The 19,341-nt window shown below is 38.1% G+C and overlaps 1 long non-coding RNA gene across 1 annotated transcript; it reads right to left on the bottom strand.

The window, feature by feature from the left end:
• Positions 1-3,995: 3,995 nt before the first annotated feature.
• On the bottom strand, positions 3,996-10,210 carry LOC111923977 (uncharacterized). The gene is made up of 4 exons (XR_002861385.2): positions 10,060-10,210; positions 9,860-9,967; positions 4,990-5,085; positions 3,996-4,371 (listed from the first exon to the last, which is right to left on the bottom strand). It is a non-coding gene; the product is annotated as an uncharacterized LOC111923977 (long non-coding RNA).
• Between the last annotated feature and the right edge of the window lie 9,131 nt (positions 10,211-19,341).

Raw genomic sequence — 19,341 nt, 5'->3', positions numbered from 1 at the left:
ACTTGCTCAGTGTCCCTTCCAGTCCTGCATCCAAGTCATTTATGAAGATGTTGAAGAGCACAGGGCTGAGGATGGGGCCCTGTGGAGCCCCACTACTGACAGGTCACCAGTTTGATGTCACCCCATTCACTGTAACCCTTTGTGCCTGACCCATGAGCCAGTTGCTGTACATGTAGACTTAAGCAGTCTTAAAGGAAAAGACATTTTTGTCTCAAAGAAACTGTATATTATTCTAGATTCTCAGTTGAAGGAGCTTCTAATGATCTAATGTTTGTGTGTTTTGTAGCATCTTTTACAACAGTAATCTCCATCTCTTTTCCAGAATCATAGAATTGCTAAATTGGAAAAGATTGTCAAAGCTACTGTTAACCCAGCACCGCTGTGTCCACTACTAAACCGTACCTCCGAGTGCCACATTTTTCAAACACTTCCAAGGATGGTAATACCACTTCCCTGGGCAGCCTGTTTTGGTGCCTGACCACCCCTTCACTGAAGAAAAATGTCCATAATATCCAACCTAAGCCTCCCTTGGTGAAGCTTGAGGCCACTTCCCCTCATCCTGTCACTTGTAACCTGATAAACTTGCTACAACCTCCTTTTGGGTAGTTATAGAGAGCAATAAGATTCTCCCTGTCCTCCAAAAAAATTTAACTGGAGGTGCAGTGGGATCTCCCACCTCATTGCAAAGGTACTGTCAGTGCATAAATGAAGACACAACATCCTTGCAGGGAGGAGCCTTTGCACCAGGAGCTCTTTGACCCAAATGATGTTCCCAGCTGCAAGGCAATCAAAAAACATCAGGATTTGGTCTCTCCCAAAGGAGACCACAGCTCCCTGGGTGTTTTTAGGGAAATTTTGGTGTCTATAGGTCACAGTTGCTCAGAAAGTGTTTAAGTGGGTTAAATTGAGACCTGGTTTTCCCTAGAATGGAAAATAATCAGTTTGAGGCAATAACTGGAAACATTATTTAAAATGAGGGAAAAGGGGTGGTTTGACTCTTGTGATTTTCTTTCTTTTTAGTTTCAGGTGACCTACTAACAAAATTCAGCACAAGTTTATGAATAGTTTGTCTTGTCCCAAATTTGCATTCTTCCCTAAATAAAATATTCAGCTAGAAATTTTTGCCCAAGACTAACTTATACTGCTACATTGAAATTATCAGTTAATGGCAAAACAGATTAAGAAAACTATTGAATGAGAATGGTAACTCTGGTGTTTAATGGATTTTTATTCATAAATATGCAAATAGTATTCTAGTTATGAAAATACAAATCCTAATGGATCACAGAGAAAAAGGTGCAACTTTCAATTTTGCTTTGATACACAGTTGGAAGTATAAAACAGATTTCATATCCTGCCTCACTGCTACAGAGATCAAACAACTGAAGTAGGAAGAAAAACCTCAAATCCAAAGTAAAAAACACTCAGCAGAAATGAAAAAAAAATTAAAATTAAGTGAAGAGCAATTTCTTCTAGAGCTGCATATTTTAAATCTTTATATTTCTAAATGTTAGAGAACCCCCCCCCCCAAAATATAATGTCACAAAATTTAATCCTTGACCATCAAATAGAGTGCTTGTTGTACTTTGCCAGAAGTTCTGGGGACTGCGAGCTCCTTGCCCTTTCGGTGCTGAAAGCCAATTTGGCTAATTTCATCATTTTATATAATCTAAATGTCTCATATTTTTCACTTCATGCCATAATTTGCTGAGCAGTGTGACTTTGTCTAGTTATTTGGTGTTCATGTTTCACTCAGCTTTGGGTTTGTACCTGTGTATGCGCTTGTACTGAAGGTGCAACCTATCAAAGAACTTGTGTTTTTCTAATGCTACATTTCCTTACATTTTGGATTTGAAAAGACATCTTGAATGTACTGAACTTTGTTGATGGTTTCTGGTGAAGTCAAATGAAAAGTGCCTGGTTTACAGCCACTCTTTATTTGAAGACAATTTTATTCTTTCTGTATAACTGTCTCTATTTGCAATCTCTGGATGTCTAGAGCTTTGGGTATGGGCACTTCTCATTATCTTTATCAAATTTAATCAGAACAGCTCAGTGGGATAAAACAGTTTGCAAAAACTTTATGTTGCCTAAAATTGGTGCAGATTTTCATCACATCCTTAATTTTAATTTGACTTTTATATTGTGAAATTTTGCATGCACTTCTGGTTTAACATATAGTTCCAATGGCTATCCAAAGATCTGCACTGTTACTTGACATATAAGCTCAGTTCAGATTTTTCTGTTATCTTAAAAGTCCAATTCTCTACAATATTGTTTTGACTGTTTGCCGTGTTTGTGTGCTCAGAAAGGGCTTGGCAAGCCAACCATATGTAGCTAACATGCCAAATAATTGGAGAGAAACTCTGTAGGCAGGTTCCTTTCCAGTGATCTGTTTGCTGTTCAGGACATGCAGAGATTATTGATTGAGCAGCGAGAAGGAAGGATGAATTGATCTGATAGTGAAATGATGAATTTTTTGCTGAGCAGGGGATTTTTCTGATGGAGAAGGAACAAATGGACTTATTGGTTAATTGAAGGAGAGAATTGACTGAGAGAGCCAGTGAGAATTTGATGAATGTCAGCTGCAGAAAAGAAGGATTCTTCAAATATAGATATGCATAAACATTTCTTTATTTCCTCATTTGTCTGCCTCTTACTTAATGTGTAATAGAGACGGGCAGCTTTACTTTGACTCCTTTTGGCAAGATGGGTAGGCTGACTTTGTGTGAAACTTTTTCTTCTTTTTAAAGATGACTGAAAATGTTCCTTCATTGGAGTCTGCAAAACTTTGTTGCTGCTGTTTTTTTCCTAAAGCTGTGCCTTCTGTTTCAGTTTATTAAGTCTGCCAGTGTATGTGTACTTTCTTTTTCACTAGCTGCAGTTGCCAAATACTGGCCTAGGTTTTAATGCATGTTAGGCACCTAACTTCCACAGGAAACAATATGAATGAATGCATTTTTTTTTTCCCTTTAAAAAATCTTCCAGTTTTCACTATGCAACTCTCTGTATTGGTAGGACCAGAACTGCTCCCATAAGTACAGCCATTGGTCTTTCACCCTTTGGAGAGGGGACTGTGTTTTGTTCTGTTTTGCTGCTACAACTGTGGTCTTATCTGTAGTGAGGGCTTCTAAGTGCTACAGTAATTAAAAAAATTAGTAAAAGTGATACCAACAACACTCATACTAGTAGTAATAAATAGTTACATATTGGTGCCACATACATATTAATTAAACCGATGCTTAATTTAAATTCTAATTAATTTTGAATTAATTTCCTAATTTCTCTCTGGATGAGGTTGCCATAATCTTCATATGGTGCCTTTAGGAGACCAGAAGTGCTTTTATTCCCATTCTATAGGAATGGCATTGAAGGCATCCAAAACTGTCTTCTGAGGACTCTTAACTCTTAGAGTGCCCTCAAAGAAGTTTCTGTCCTCTGCTTGGGAAGACTGTGTTTGTATTGGGTTAGGGAAGGAGCCTATTCAGGAACTTTTCCATGTTGTGGGGCTGCAAATGGCAGAGTCCCCATGGATCAGTGTGGTTATTGGAACTTAGTGTTGCAATGTTACAATAATTTTGCTCTGGCAATGACATCACCATGGGTATTGAGGGGAAACTGAGGACTAGGAAATGATCTGTCTTGTGAAGAAACTGTCTGTCCTCCTTTTCTCTGTACCCTTCCAGACTGCTCACATGTGCCATGGCCTTATTTTTATCATCATTAGGAAAGATTCAGCTGCATTTACAGCAGGGATATTGTAGGAACAGGCTCTGTGAAGAAATAATAGTAGAGATTTTAAACTCCCAAGAGGGGAAGGAAAGACCTTTAATTACAAAATAATAGGTTTAGCCCATAAACTACTCACAAAAAATAAAAAAAGTCACCAGGCATCAGAAAGAAGTGAGATAAGAGAAAATCTTAAAATAATTTACACATAAAAAGAATTCTTGTTTTCATTTGGGACATTGCTTTATTTTGAAGTACATCTGGTATTTTAAAAGATATAGGAACATCTTTGCTTGAAGTCACTCATCCCAGACAATGACACTTAACATTTGCATATTGAAACAACACCAGAGGTTGGTAACTTGGAGGAAGGGTGTTTGGGGAAGTTTTTGCCACTGGAAAATCTCTTCAAATTTTAATTCGTAATGGAAAACTTATAAACACAACAGAGCTGAACAAATATTTCAGTGTGAATAATTTATATGACAGTACCCCTCATAATAGCAGGCTGCTGCAGTTCTGTGGGACAGCTAGTTCTGTCTGACTGACAGAGGAGGAGAGGTGTCACCATCACATGATAACCCTTGCTCTGTCTTGCACCATCTGGGATATCACCTTGAACTGAGCCAATCCATCATCCTGCTAAAGGAAAGATAACAGCTGGCTTTTTCCATAAAACTAAAGAGTTTGATTGAAGAATGCTTCTCTCCATTTTCCTCCCTTATAACTTAGCAAGTTTTCCCTCGTAGAAAGTGGAACCTTAGAAAGTTTCCCACAAAATCAAAAGCTTGCCCACAGATTGACTGTTAAATGTGCACTGTGCATTTGTCAGGGATGCTCTAAGTGGTACTGAAGCTGACAGAATACAAGCAGGAGGTGACAGCTTCACTCCAATTTCAGATGATTAAAGGCTGCAGGGGCCTGGGGGCCCCATCTTGGAAAGAGGACCTCTGCAAATTCACCAGAGCATTTCCAGTCTGCATGTTTTGCATTGGCTTGCTCAGAGTATGCCAGGTATTGCTCTCAGTAATCAATTCCTGCCTCAAATTTTGGAGTGCTTGGGAACAGATAAAGAAAAGAAGCTAAAAATGCAAATAAGGATTACTTTTTATTATGTATGTACATTATATTATGTGTGACAAATGACAATATAAAATGTAAAAATTGCATATGTGTGTACATTTAGAACCATTGTGGCTCTAAAGCATGAGTTAAATCTTGAGGTGGGGTCCTCCCACAGCCTTCTCCCCATTCCCATACCTATCACTCATACTGAGTTCTTGCAGGCTGAGCATGCAGTTCTTCCCAAGGGCCTCTAGCCAAGGTGTTCAAGAATAACCAGAGATCCAGCATGATCTAACCAGAACCATTAAAAAAAAAACAAAAAAAAGAAAGAAATAAATTATCAGGATCAAAGAGTGCTTGGCACTGTCTGGACACAAGAGAGAGACAACGGCTCCTGCTTTTCTGAGTGTTCTCCCTTATCATTTCCAACTCTAGCAAGTGTGCAGTCTGCTCTATATACCTTGTGCTTTAGCCTATGCTGAATGAACATCTAATTGGGGAAATGTTTTCCTCTGTGTTTCTTCTTCTTCTGTTTTTTCATGGTGGTGTTTATCTTATTCCTTCACTAATGAAAAGAGAACATCCCAAACAAATATCCCCTCCCAAATATGGATAATAAAATACCACCTTTTAAAAATTTTATTTTACCAAAATAAATAGAGAATTTTCCTTGCATTATTTCTTCCAGGCTTTTCTGTTAAGCAAGACAGCCACAATTCCCGCTTCTACCCTAAATTTAAATTTCAGTCTTGCTTTATTAGCACCAGAAATCAAATTCTTAAAACTGCAGAATAAAAAAAATTCATGCAATCTTTGGAATACTTTGGCAAGGTACTTTTTAAAACACTTGAAAATAAATCAGAACTTGTGGCCTAATAATCAGAACTGCAGACACAAAATATAGAAAGTTAAGTAACAGACATTTGTTAGCTTTTTTTACATTAATCCATTATTATATTTTTAGAAATGTTAAATATTTCAAGCTCCAGACCGAGAGCTATTCTTAGGGTGATTTCTTCTCTTAAGTTGAGCTCAGGTAATGCTTTTGATCTCCATTTCAGTTCACCTAACTGGATATTAATTTTTCACAAGTGGATATTTGCTGAGAGGAAGACACAGAGGATATGCCTCCAAATAAAAAGAAGTAAGGAAATATATTTGTCTTGATCCCTCAGTTGTTTATAAAAATTTAGACAAACTGTTGAACAGTGTACCAGCATATCAGCAGAACCTTTCCATAGTCTGAGTCCTCTTGTATCAATTTTTAAAAGGAAGACCTGGGAGGCTTTTAAACTTTAGAACTCAAGGAATTTGATAATTTCCCCACACTGAGCAATAAGGACCCTATATAGCATATTTCAGTGTGTATGTATGTGGCTGTATGTATGTGTCTGCATTTGTTTTATATACATACTCATTACTTAAGTATGACATATATGTGTGTGTATATATATATATAAATATAAATATATATATATATATATATATATGTGCTCATGCATGCAAACATGCATACACATACATGCATTCTCTTAGTCTACTTTTCTCCCAGTCTTCTTTGAGCCTGTCTTTCTTTATTTTAAATCACTTTTGGCTCATTTAAGGCTCTGCTGGGCCCATTAAATTCTGCCTCAGATGGTCTATCATGCTTGCTTTAAATTAAAAAGAATACAAAAATAATTTTGAGATAATAGAGAAGACAGATAATACAAAGATTACACAAAGCAATAACAAGAGAATATAATTTCCATTACCGGAATAGTTTATTAAGAAACAACAACAACAACAAAAAAAAGCACAAATATGAGATATAAATTAGAATCCTCACATTAAAAATGTGTCCACTTCTGAAGGGATGTTCTGATGTTTTGAGTAGGATTTGAACAGACAAAAAAAAGAGGATAAGTGTATCCTTGTAAAGAGACTAGGAAAGAGAGCTTAGGAAAGCAAATGTGCTCTGCAGAAGTAGTTCAGTTTGCATAATTTATTTTAAATATGGATCCTCTCTGGTGTGTGAGCACTCCCTCACTCACCATCCCCACCCCCCTCTTTTATTTTAAAAATAGGAATTTCTCTGCGGCTTGCGTTCCAATATTCCAGTTCAAGTAGGGTGCCTGATGGTAACTCGGCACTTGTGTACTTGACTACCTACTGCTGGGGAGCCTTCCTTGCCTGTAGTCTAGATTTATGGTAAGTCTACCCTTTCCCTTCATCTACAAGGTCCAGGGACATTCGGGTAGCCAATCTGCCCTTAAATATGTCTCTGAGGAAATGGTGCTAATTAGTATTGGAATTTACAGCCTTTCATTTTATTGACTTGTCCTACTTTCTTCGATAATTAACTAATGAGTAAAGTAATGAGCTATGTTAGTCAGTCATGATGTTCAATTAAACAGCAAATCAATTATTGAAAATAGTTTCGGACAGCTCTGGTGTCGTCACGGGGAGTGTGTGTGCGTGTGTGTGTCTGTGTGTGCACACGTGCTTTAAATGTGTGCCCTAAATGTGGCAGTGTCCCTCCCTGGAGGGCACCTGGCTCCTGGAGGGCTCTATGCTCACAGTCAAACCAGACCTGTGGTCCCTTGCCTTGCCCACAGTCTGCTCAGCTGTGCTACACAGTGCCCTGATGCTGCACCTTGACAGCCTGAGCTTATCTGTGAGGGGTTCCCAAAGCCTGAAAAAGATGATTGCTGTAAATTAAGGAGCACTTTTCCTGATGAGGAGATTGGATGTTACAAAACAGGTGTGCGACCCCTCTGCTTCTTCCTTGGCACATGCCATGTTCCCCACCAGTGAGCAGGGTCACCTGTCCCAGAGCTCGGTGTTACAGCAGCAGGGACTAACACACAAATATGTGTGTTACCTCTCTTCTGGCTACAGCAACACCCATGAAAACAGAGAGGCTGGCAGGGAGTTCAGGATTTTTCCCCTTTGAAATCTTTGCATACCAGCCTGAGCAGAAGCTGTCCATGCAAAGAGGCTTCTTGGGCCATCATGTCCTGAGTCCCCTGCACCAAACCTGGGGAAGCACTGCAAACTCACTCTTGTGTGGCCAGTGGAAGGTCAGGTCACAGTTTTCTGGAGCAATGCCATGACATTGGGCCTGGTACATCTATCTATCTCTAGAGCACAGACAACTTCATTTGGCATGAGCCTGGCAAAGATCTTGTGTTGCCAGGATGAGAATCAGGCATTCATTATCTCCCTAATGTGGCAAGTTCAGTTTTGTCCAGGAAATGTAAAGGGCACTTCTGGCAAAGAAAGGCGTAGCTGGCATCATCATTCACAAACTTGATAGCTCTTTAGGTCTAATTATTCTTCCAATGGAACTTTTACCCACCCTGTTTCCTTCAGGTCTTTTGCTTCATCTTCTCTTCCACAGGAGCTGGTAGCACAGTTGTACCTGCTACCCATGGCTCTTCAGGCTTTCACACTCACCTTCCTGGCCCCCACCTGTGTTAGGTGCTAGAGTATACCACAGCATCCAGCAAGCAAACCTGTTCCAAAACCTCAGAAGTTTGGGAACAACTCTAACTGTCCTGTGCTCTACTCACACAGATAAATTTTGACTTGCCCTGTCAAAATACCACTTCGTTTTGGACAGCAGAGGCTTTTAGAGAAGACAGTAATATTGTATAGATTGCATTAATCAGAAAAAAATGTTAAGGTTGTTAGATGTAAAGTTTGGGTTGGGATTAAAATTTTAACCTAATATCATTTAGATATGCTACCAGAAAGAATATTCTGGCACAGTTTTGAGTAGAAAAGCAGCACAAATACTGCCATGCCATGCTCAAATGTTCTCTAGTCATAAAAATAGTATTTCTTAAAAATAATAGCCATCTTACGATGTTTTTTTCTCAAAGAGAGTGAGAAGGCAGAAAGCTCCCCCCTAACTTCCAAATTCAGAAGGAAAAGCAGGCCAGTGAGCAAGCTGCATAAATACAGAGAGGAGACTAAACGCGTTGGCCTTAGCCATCCAATTGAATCATGATTCATTAGAGAAACAGCAAGCCAAAAGAAATCAAAGACAGTTCAAAACAGGCAACATAAAGTTTTCATTTCCAAACAGTTTTAATTCACTGTTTGTGCTCTTTACTGAGAATATGCAAGGAACACAAACATTCCCATATGATTCAAATTACAATTTACATATGAATTACATTAGAAATATGAGCTACACTAAAGAGATAATTAGTGCTGTCCTGGGTTATGTGAGCACAAACAAAATTAAATAAGAACAATTTCAAAGCCAAGTTTTGCATTGCCTTTTCAACTAAGCTGGTTTAATCAGTGATAATGACTGAAATAAATCCACCACATATAAAACAACGCACAACATATCATACTGTGTGAAATGTCATTACTATATCCCGTGCCTTGGTAAATCTCACAGTCAAAAAGGAATACAACGTCCCTGGCAGGATGCTACACAAAATTTGCTACTGATGGGTGCCCAGCACTGGAGGTGATGGTCCCTAGGGCTTGCAAGGAAGCAGGACCCACAGCAGGCCAGCATTGCTGCACAGCATCACAGTGAAAGCAGCAGGGAGGGGAGGGCTGCAAGGGTGTGTGACAGGGATTTTTTTTAACGTGACATATGAATGAGAAAGAGCTGCCACAGGAAAAAAAAACCCACCAGTGTTAGCAGAGAGCAATGAGGAGGGGAGCAGGAGAACCAGGGGGAAGAGGGGGGAACACAGGGGAAGAAAAGGAGAAAGTGAAAAGGATTAAAAAAATACCACACAGAAGCAAAGTACCTGAGCATCAGTGTCTCAGCCCCTAAATAGAGCTATGGTTTATGACTACCTTGCCTAATGAGCTAAACTCTGGTGACCATAAAACTGAAATATAATTATGACATTAAAGATGCCTATATTTGAACTTAATTATTAATTAATTTAATGAGAGAATAGGAGGTTGTAAAATTGCTAATTAAACGGCTCTGTAAAACTGCAGACGGCAGAGGATTTACCAAATGATGAATCCCACAACAGTATTTGGGCTATATCAATATTCTATTAATATACAGTATGCCAGAGGTACTGGCTAGTATGCTACTCACAGTTAAGACGATGTGACAGGCATACAGAGTGAAAGAAAATGAAGGACATAAAATTCCGGATGACAACAACCTTGAAGACGATCTCTGCCCCCACCTCTGTGGCAATTTCTGAAATCAGTTAAATAAACTCAGAAATGCAGGATAAAAATCAATCTTACCATCGCAAATGTGAATAAATTGGCTTGAAGGAAAGGACCCACCTATGGTCCTTAGGCACCGTGGTGCTGTGTCGCTCTCCGCTTGTGAGCGGGAATGGTCAGAGAGGATCTGGACTTAAGTGCAACAGAAAGGGAGGGATGCAGCGTGAGTGAGTGTGTGTGTGTGTGTGTGTGTGTGTGTGTGTGTGTGTGTGTGCTTCTCAAGTGAAAGAGAAGCTGAGCAAGAGCAAAAAATAACTGTCCCCGTGTGATTAGTGAAATTAAACTCAAGTGAACCTTCAGGGGCTGAATTCGAACCTACGGGGGACAATTTTAGAGATTCCCACATTGCACTATCAGCATGTGAGGAATTTTGCTGTAAGATTTGAGTGGCAATGCCATTTGGATGACATTCATTTAAAAATATAGAGGAGGGGTGCAGGGAATTGTTTCCTTTTAGCATTGAGCCTAATTCAAGGACTGTCAAAAGAAAATGCATTGAGATATCTTGTCTTACATATCTCTAAATGTCAGTCATGACTAATTACTGGGATAAAAGCAAAAGAAAAAATTGAAATGTACTTTTTGTAGGAAACAATGAAACACCTCTGGGCAGCGTAACAGAAACCATGAATAATACTAGGTTAATTGTAGGAGGTACTTTTTAATAATTGCATGAACCCTGAGAACTGTTGCTTTTTATACTTGCCATGTGGCACAGCTTTTCCTTTTTATATTTGAGTTTTTAAATGCCCTTTTGACAACCACAAGAAAGATTTTAACAAACAATATCAAGAAAATTTTGTGGAAGAAGACTTATCTTTCACTCTAAGGGAAACAATATGGTCATCACAGTAACATCTTCCACATCTGGAAAATTAATGGACAATCTTGACAGCAAGGACAGGAGTTGTATTCCCAAGTCCTTTGGCAGTTCTAAAGAAGCTACATAAACTTCCAGTGCCTTGGTTTCTACTTTCTCAGCTAGGAATGACAACAGTTTTTTGCCATTCATCGTTCATGTTTCAGAACAGTAAATGGAAGCTTGCACATAATTTCTGAAGAAGTGATCTCTAGAAGTTGTTCTTAATTGACTGGTTTGGGAAAATAATTGTTTTTAGAAGTGTCACTTCTTATCCTCTTTTTTTTTTTTTTTTAATGCCCATCTTTGTCTACATGAACATGGTAATTTAAAGCAGCTATGAACTTCACATGATAGTCTTGTTACCTTGTCTCAAATACTTACACAGTTTTCAGTCTCTTGATGCTCAGAGACTTCACTGGTGGGTTTTGTGTGAGGATCTGCAGCTGAAAGAGCTGCTGCTTTAAAAAATCTTGATCCAGATTTAGAAAACTACTCTGGCTGGTTTCTATCTTATAATATGTGCAATTAATAAATATGAAAGTTTCTATGCATTTATTATCATTGTATCATGCCCTGCAGTTTTATAGATCCAATTTTTCAAAAAAGTGACTTCATCTACCAGAAATAAAACCAGACAGAATTCTTCTATTGTATAATCAGCTATTGAACCTGCCCCTTGACTGAAAGCTTTTGTGAGATTTGAGTGTTCTTACTCAGTTTTCAAGCCCAAGAAAACAGGCAATGAATTAAAAGTGACGGGTTTACAGTAAAAAGGAAATTCCAGATGGCTCATTATTATCACATTGAAGGTTACACATCTAGAGCACCAAAGAAATTGCCTCCATATCTCCACCAGATCTACCCCATGATTAACTTTATTACAGGTAGGTCTTTGCTAGAGAAATTCAACCTGTAGCAGAGTGCCTGGCTTGAAACAAAAAAGAAAGAAAGGAACAAACTCTGGGAATGCCATTACCTTCAAGTTCCCTTGATGAAGCCATTGTTGCAACTCCCTTTGAGACAGAAATATTTGAGAAAGGGTAAATACTGTTTAGTTATTGCCCAACCAAAACCTGGTTGATGTTTTCTGTGATACTTGCTGCCTTACAGTTATGAGGAAACCCTGGGCAGGAATGGACAGGGACCTCCTCATTGCAAGGAGCATGAAAGTTCCAGCCAATAGGTCTGAACCTGATGATCAGGGTTGTCTTGGTAAGACTGGTCTCTATGGGCCCTGGGAGAAAATTATTTTGTCTCGTTTCTTTGCTCTGGGTGCTGGGGGCTGGTCCCTGTCACCTGACAGTGATTTTAGGGCTCAGCAGGGACAGGGGTCTCTCTGGGTACCAGCAGCCATGGTAGCAATGCTGCTCCCAGCCTTGTGTCACCTGTCACCCTGAAGTGGGTCACAGCTTGAAAACCTCTGGGATTGTACATTCCTTAAACACTGTGGGTAAAATCCAGCTGTGGCTCAGAGCTAAACTGTGTGGCTGACAGGGGTGCCTGTCAAGCTTGGTTACCAGGAGAAGGGTCCAAAGTGAGAGCAGTTGTGATTAACCATCACTGCTATTGCAGGTGTATGTCAGGGTCTCACTGTGATATGTGTGACAAGATTACAAACCCAAAGCTTTCTAGGATCTGATTTAACTCCTGAGGATTTAAAATGTTTGCTTTAATCATGATTTAAATCTTCAAGGAGGTTAACTTGGTTTAAGTTATCTTCTGCTTTTGTTTGCATTTGTCCTTTTTGTGCCCTTTAGAAAGGTTTCCCTTTCTATCAATTGGTTGGTAAGCTGAAAAATATGTGACTAAATATATCCTACTAAGTAAGATGCTCATTTTGTGTATTTGTTGCTGATCAGAAAGATATTTTACATATTTGCCCATTCAATTAGCCAGGTTTTTAGTTTAATATAATTTAACTTCATCCTTTTTTACATTTCAGAATGTTAGAATATGGTGTGTGGTATAAGTCCTTTCCCTTCAGTGTACACTATTTTTGTTTTGGTACTTGTGTTAGAAAATGTTTATAAACACCTCACAACATCTTTACAATTGAAGGAAAAAGACACTTTAAAATAGCTCTCACTAAGTAAATAAATCTGTCTTTAACTCAATGGATATGTAGAAGGGAAAAATATATCTCCTTAATATATTAAGATAATATATTAACAGATATTGTTTTCACTTAATTTCATATCTACTATATGCATTATAACTGAAAAACAAAACCAAGACTTTTTTAAGCTTCCAACTGGTTTATAATGGCAATTGAATTATTCATTGAAAAGAACTAATTGAATTAATTGAAATCAAGATAAAAACTTTTTCAATTCCTAAAAACAAAATTTCTGCAGTAAAAAATTCTAAACTGAAGTAAAAAATTGCTGGCTTTATTTTTTATTTCTTTAGTAGTGATTTCAAATGATCAGTGATTTGAAAGTTTTTAAAACCTGTGTGTGAGACTAGCACCACTTGCAATCATCACAGCATTGCAGAGACAAAAACATGGGGAAAACACATAAACAAAAGTAATAAAAAATAACCTTCTTACTCAGGCAAGAAGGCTGCAAATCTGAAAGTTGTAGTCTGAAAATAGAGGATTTGTATTTATCAAAAGACATTTGCATTAGTTCCCATTACTGCAAACTTTCTTTAAATCAAAAGAAACAGCACAGAATGAATCAGAGAGGAAATACATGGATTCAGGTTTTCCATGTCAGGAAAACAGGTCAGTTATTAAGATCTGAAAGGTAAAAAGGTGTCTTCCCATGTATGTGTACTGGCATTTCTGTATATGGCAAAAGTTTGGAGTGGAATTAAATTAGCAACTCTGTTGTTCCATGAGGTGAATAATCAAGCTGGCCCTAAAAACTGACTGAAAGAGGTTAACAACAGTAAAATACATAAGCATTTTAAAAACACAGGGATCAAGTAGATCTGTGCAGCATTGAGGTGACAGGTACCTTAGGAGTATAGGATGCTGAGAGATAGAAGTGTTAATTTTTTATTCCTTTTCCATGAGATCACAAATTCTTCTGGAAGAAAAATTGAGAACAATTTTGGGGTCTGTAGTCTACAGAAAACTCTTTCCTTTCATTTTGCCATCAAGATCACACCTTTGGATCTTTACCCAGCTGTCCTCACTGTTTACCTATGAACAGCCTGTGAACTTTCTATACCTCATTTAGATAATTATCAAAAACCCTCCTCCAAATGCAAGTGTTTAGAGGACACCAAACAGGTTTCAGCTGCTGAAGTAAACTGCTGTGACCTCTGTGAATATCTTTCTTCAAGGAATTACACAGATTTTCATATAATGCCATGAGGAAGGTTGAAGCATGGCAACCCTTCATGCCTGGCATGTCGTTGAAAAATTTAGCTGGGTACATCTCTTTTCTTCTAAATGACAAACCAGGCAAGCATCATAAACAAAAATGAGTCAGCCTTTCTGCTCCCAAGTTCCAAATGTGTTAGTCTATTCCTGACTCTGTGAGTTTTGATTTAACTCTGGAGGAAAAGGAAGGTAAGGGAGCAATCTGACTGATGTTGGCTACACCCAGGTATCAAGCTGGGTGCCCAACAAGGTCTCACAGCGTCCTTCTGCTGTAGTATTGTGCTTTGACTACAGTTTGTCCAACTGAGAGAAGGCATCAGGAATAAAATCACTCTACAGTTGTGTCATGCTTGAATGCCAAACTTGTTACAACCCCAGCTGGTCAACGATGCTTAAAAACTGTTCTAAATACAGTTCCCCTGTCCTAGATTTCAGTGGGACTATAGTTAAAACTGCATGTCTGTGTAAGTGCTAGGCTGCACTTATAGGCAAGTTTTAGACCTTTGGCCCACCTTAATCTTTTGGGTTTTTTTCCATTTTGTTTTGTGAAATTAGCTAATTCTTATTTGTTGTAAAATAAGCTTCCTTTATGTATTAAAAGCTTACAGAGGAAGCCACAGTCATGCATGAAAAATATGTTAAAAAACCTAATAAAATTAAGTATAAAAAACCAATGTGGAAAGATATAAGTACTAGCTATATTAAAAAAAAAAAAGCTAAATACAAAGACACCTTATATTCATGTAGATACAGACTCAGACAACATTTTCTTCTGAAAGAAAAATCTAAATATAAGCTATATGACATAATTTAAGTAAATATTGCCTGAAAAAATAACAGCTGTCTGCTTTCATCAGATCCATTTGAGACATTAAGGATAAAAAGGAAAAAGCAAAGCATCTCAGAAGTGCAGGTGTTTCAGCATTTAAAAAAGTAATTCTGAATAACTACAGGAAGGGCTCATAATGCAACCATTTTTTTCTAAAATGTAGAGATGCCTTGAAGGAGGATAGGAAGGTAAAGGCATGCATGTCTTCTGTGAAAGACTTCTAATACCTAAAATATGATTGATATGTGGCTTCATCTTTGTGCTTGTGAAAGAAGTTATAAGAACTGAGAGATAAGTCAGTCTGTTCTCTGGGATGGGGTGGTAAACCCCCAGATTCTTCGGTTCCTACCAAAAATATGGCTGACACAATAAATCAGTTTGGAAGGAATAAATAACAATCTGGTCTTTGCATTATAAAAAGTAAGAACCCATCTTGTCTGAGTTTGCTTCTTGTTTACAAATGCCTTAGTCAGAATGAGGAATAGAGAAAAAAAGAGATATTGCTCTTCCTCCCGAACAAATAGTGAATCCATCTGATGATGCTCCTCCATCACAGGTGGGTCAGCAGGATGTCATTTATAGACAGCCATGGACATTTCTTCAGGAAGCTCCATGTATATACATAAACTTGGCCATGCCTAAGCTTTTCCGGTGAGATCATCTCCCTGAAAACATAGTTCTCTTCCTTTTGATGTATTCTGTCACAGTAAGATCTTCTTTCACTGCATCATCAAATTATATTAGGACACATAAGAGCAGCCACCTAAGCAGATGACCTCACTCTTGCCCTACTTTGATCTAGCTCAGTCATTTCTGGTGACTCAGGTGTATAAAACAATTCCCAGGAAATGGCAGAAAAAACCTGCTGTTCACATGGGTTGCATGTGCATTTGGGAATACCAACTGCAGTGAACAACTGGGCAGCACAAGTTCAAGTTACACAAAGCATTTAAATATTATGCTGGAAAATACCCCAACGACAAGCTGAAAGGCCTCCTTTTTTTCCCATGCTTTTTTCTTAAGGGGTCTAATTTGAAAGTGCAACATGCAGTCATGTTAAAGATAATAATGGGTCAATCTAACACCCTTCTTGTTGCAATCAAGGAGGAGGAAAGCTTTATGTGTACATGTGATTAGAACAAACATACATATCTTATAGCAAAGCTAAAACAGATTCTTCTAGTCTGCCTATACACCTGTGATGTCAATACATCTACACACATGTTTATACTCATAAATGAGAGAAAAGTTTATGAAAAGAGAGAGTAAATGAGTAGTATCAGTTTCACATTTTAGTCTCTAAGCCACTTTCAGGAGTAGTTGGAGAACAAAGGTTCTGAATCTTGCTTACACTAATAATGTCATAATGCAAAATAAACTTGAGCAATGGTGGAAGCTGCATTTAATCTGTTCAGCCTGGTGTAAGATGGAGAGTGGTATTAATAAGAAAGCATCTTAGATGCTCTCCCTCTGCAAATTGTTTAATATATCAGCATCAGGTGCAGTTTAGTTATCCTCTAAACAGAAATGACATGGTGTTGTACTGGAATGAAAGTTTCCATTAAACGGCTTGACTTGAATACAAGGAAAACCGGAATATTTTGCTTCCTCATTTTTTCTCACTTATATCAGTTTCTCTAATGAGAGACATTGCCTTTCTCAACATGCCTTTTCTTCAGTCTCTTTACACCAGCATGGCAGCAAGAACATTACTACCATAAAATTATGTGCTACATTTCAAAAATGCAGCAGGAGAGAAAATTTTAAAAATCATTTTTCCTTCCCCTCTCTCCCCATGCTCCTCAAGCTCTTTTGTATTGACACTTTCTCCTGCCCCGCTTACAGTGAGGTTTATTTTTTCTCCAGCAATGCGTTTTAGAGGCGAGTGGATCACAGTTGTGTGTTAAATCATGAACAAAACCAATCCCTCTCCCTCTCCCTCTCTCCCCCTGTCTTCTTGTCTGTCCTTTTTACTTAAACATAGCTTCTAGGTTAATGATTCATTCTTCTAAAAGGCTGCTGTGCCTAGCAGATTATACTGTAAAATCTGCCATTCTGTTTATGTTTAAAATACAAGATTAAAGCGGTGGTCATGCTGAGGGAAATGGTTCTCACACAGAAAAAGAAAGGATCAATCCATGTCTGCCCAATCCAGGCTGCTTTAGCAGAGTCTGCCGTTTTGGTGTGCTGCCAGACCCCAAAGAAACGCTGGTGAGCTTTGAAACTTCATAGCCATTCTTAGACTGAGCACAGCAAGTACCTAAAATAAGGCTTATCACATGATAATGTGCCTCTGAAAGTAACAGCAGCCTAGCTGTCTCTAAATTGCAGAGAAAGCACTTGAGAAATGAATTATTGAGTCCTAATCAGAAATGAAAAGGTGAAAGATTTTAATAAAAAGTGGTCTCTATGGTACCTTTAAAAGTACATGGGGCCTGAATTTGCCCCTGGTCCTTTAGGATCTATATCCAGGTCATATATAGCTAAATTATCACTGTCAGTAATGCTCTTTATATATTGTGTCATGCATTAGTATAAAGGCAAATCAGACCCAAAGTTACCTTTTTTTTTGTGTTCCTACAGTGTGACTTACTCACCAGATCAAATAGGTTGATCCATAAGAACTAGTTGGGCATGTAATGCCAGCCAGATATTAGATTGGAGACTTGTATACACTTGAAATTTACAAAAATAGCTCATTTGAAATAATTGCTCTGAAACAGCTATTTGGGCAGAAAAGCTGTAGGGATATTTCTCAACCATTTCAGATTACTTATCTCAGTAAATTTCTAAGTATAGACAGGCTCTCATGATGTGTCCTGCCAAATGAAGATTGTTCTATTCAATTAGCTCTCATTAAGGAAGGCAGAGAGGGGTAAAAGTAGATTCTCATTAAATATAAATTTTCATATTTATTAAGCAGAAGTGAGAATACACAAATTCAAATTCACATAGATTTTGTACTCATTAAGTGAAGCAGGCCTTCTAAAGAAACCGTGAGCCTACTCACCAGAGACTCAAAACATGTCTGGAAAAGCTTGTTTGGTGTCTGAGGGACCTGGGCTGATGGGGACACTGCCTTTTGGGTGAAGGTCTGAATCATGGTTATGGATCATGATTATAAATTACAGTTATTTCAAGGAAAGGCCATTCTGGAAACATCTTATGGTTTGTTAGAGATATTTTTTTTTTTTTCTCCTCGAAATTTTTGGCTCTATTTTTATGCAGGACAGGGAGTAGCTTTAAGTAACAGGTAGGGACAGCTACTTTGAGGGGCAGGGAGTGAAAACACTACGTCAGGTGTCAGCTTCCCCATAAAAATCAAAGTCATCCATAAAAAGATGACATCTTTTCTAACTGTGGTGTTTAAAGCAAAAGTGAGTTTAAATACTGTGGAAGCATGGTTTAAATAGGAAATCTAAACTTCCAGCCATCATGTCTGTGAGCAGAAAATGTTGCTGCTATTTGTTACTCAGAGTGGTCCTTGGCGTTGCTGTGTTGAAGCTGCTTTCCATCCTTGCACTGACCTTCCCCTGTTCCAGAAAACACGTCTTAGAGAAAAAACACCTACATTCTTTCTAAAACCTCGTGGCTAAAGAGGTTGCTACATGCATACAGATTAAAAGCTAGACTGTTTATTATACATATTTAGATCTGAATTGGACATAGATTACTATCCAGGCCAGACTAAACACTTTTAATTTAACAAAGCAATGCTGGCCATAAAGAGGGGGGGAAATAAATGTTTAATATATCCTATATCATCTTTCCCCAAATGGTTTCTATTTATCATCCAAGTATCTAATCAATGTAACTACATATAAAATCCACAGATTTTATAGTCCAGTAATAAGTACATGCAAATTATGTTGTCATATAAACATACTGGCACAAAAAGATGTATAATACCTATCAGACTAGTTAGCCATTTTCTTAATTACAAAAGGATTATCCCTGTAAAGGCAAGGCCATAATATAATAGGAGTTCTGAAATATGAACAATCTCTAGCTATGTTTACCATTAATTCATACTGCACTTATATTTCCATTTCCCTTTTCCTACTGTTTATTTTTGTTAATGTTTATGTGCCCCTTTGTAAGCAGCAGTATGGTACAGCATCCCATCAAATTCACCGTGAAAGCTCCAAAGAGCCATCCTAAGTATATTAATCCTCCATAAAAATAAATAAGCTATATGAGAGAGAGCATTTCTGTAAGGCTTGAGTGTTAGTACTGGCAGCTGGACCATGAGGTGGCGAGAATGTCTGTGCCAACTTTGAGATTCATGCATGAGAAAGCTTTTTGCATGTCTCTTTC

Source organism: Cyanistes caeruleus, chromosome 1, assembly GCF_971803275.1.
Source record: "Cyanistes caeruleus chromosome 1, bCyaCae1.hap1.1, whole genome shotgun sequence".
Classification (NCBI taxonomy): Eukaryota; Metazoa; Chordata; class Aves; order Passeriformes; family Paridae; genus Cyanistes; species Cyanistes caeruleus.
This window is presented reverse-complemented; position numbering and strand designations above follow the sequence as displayed.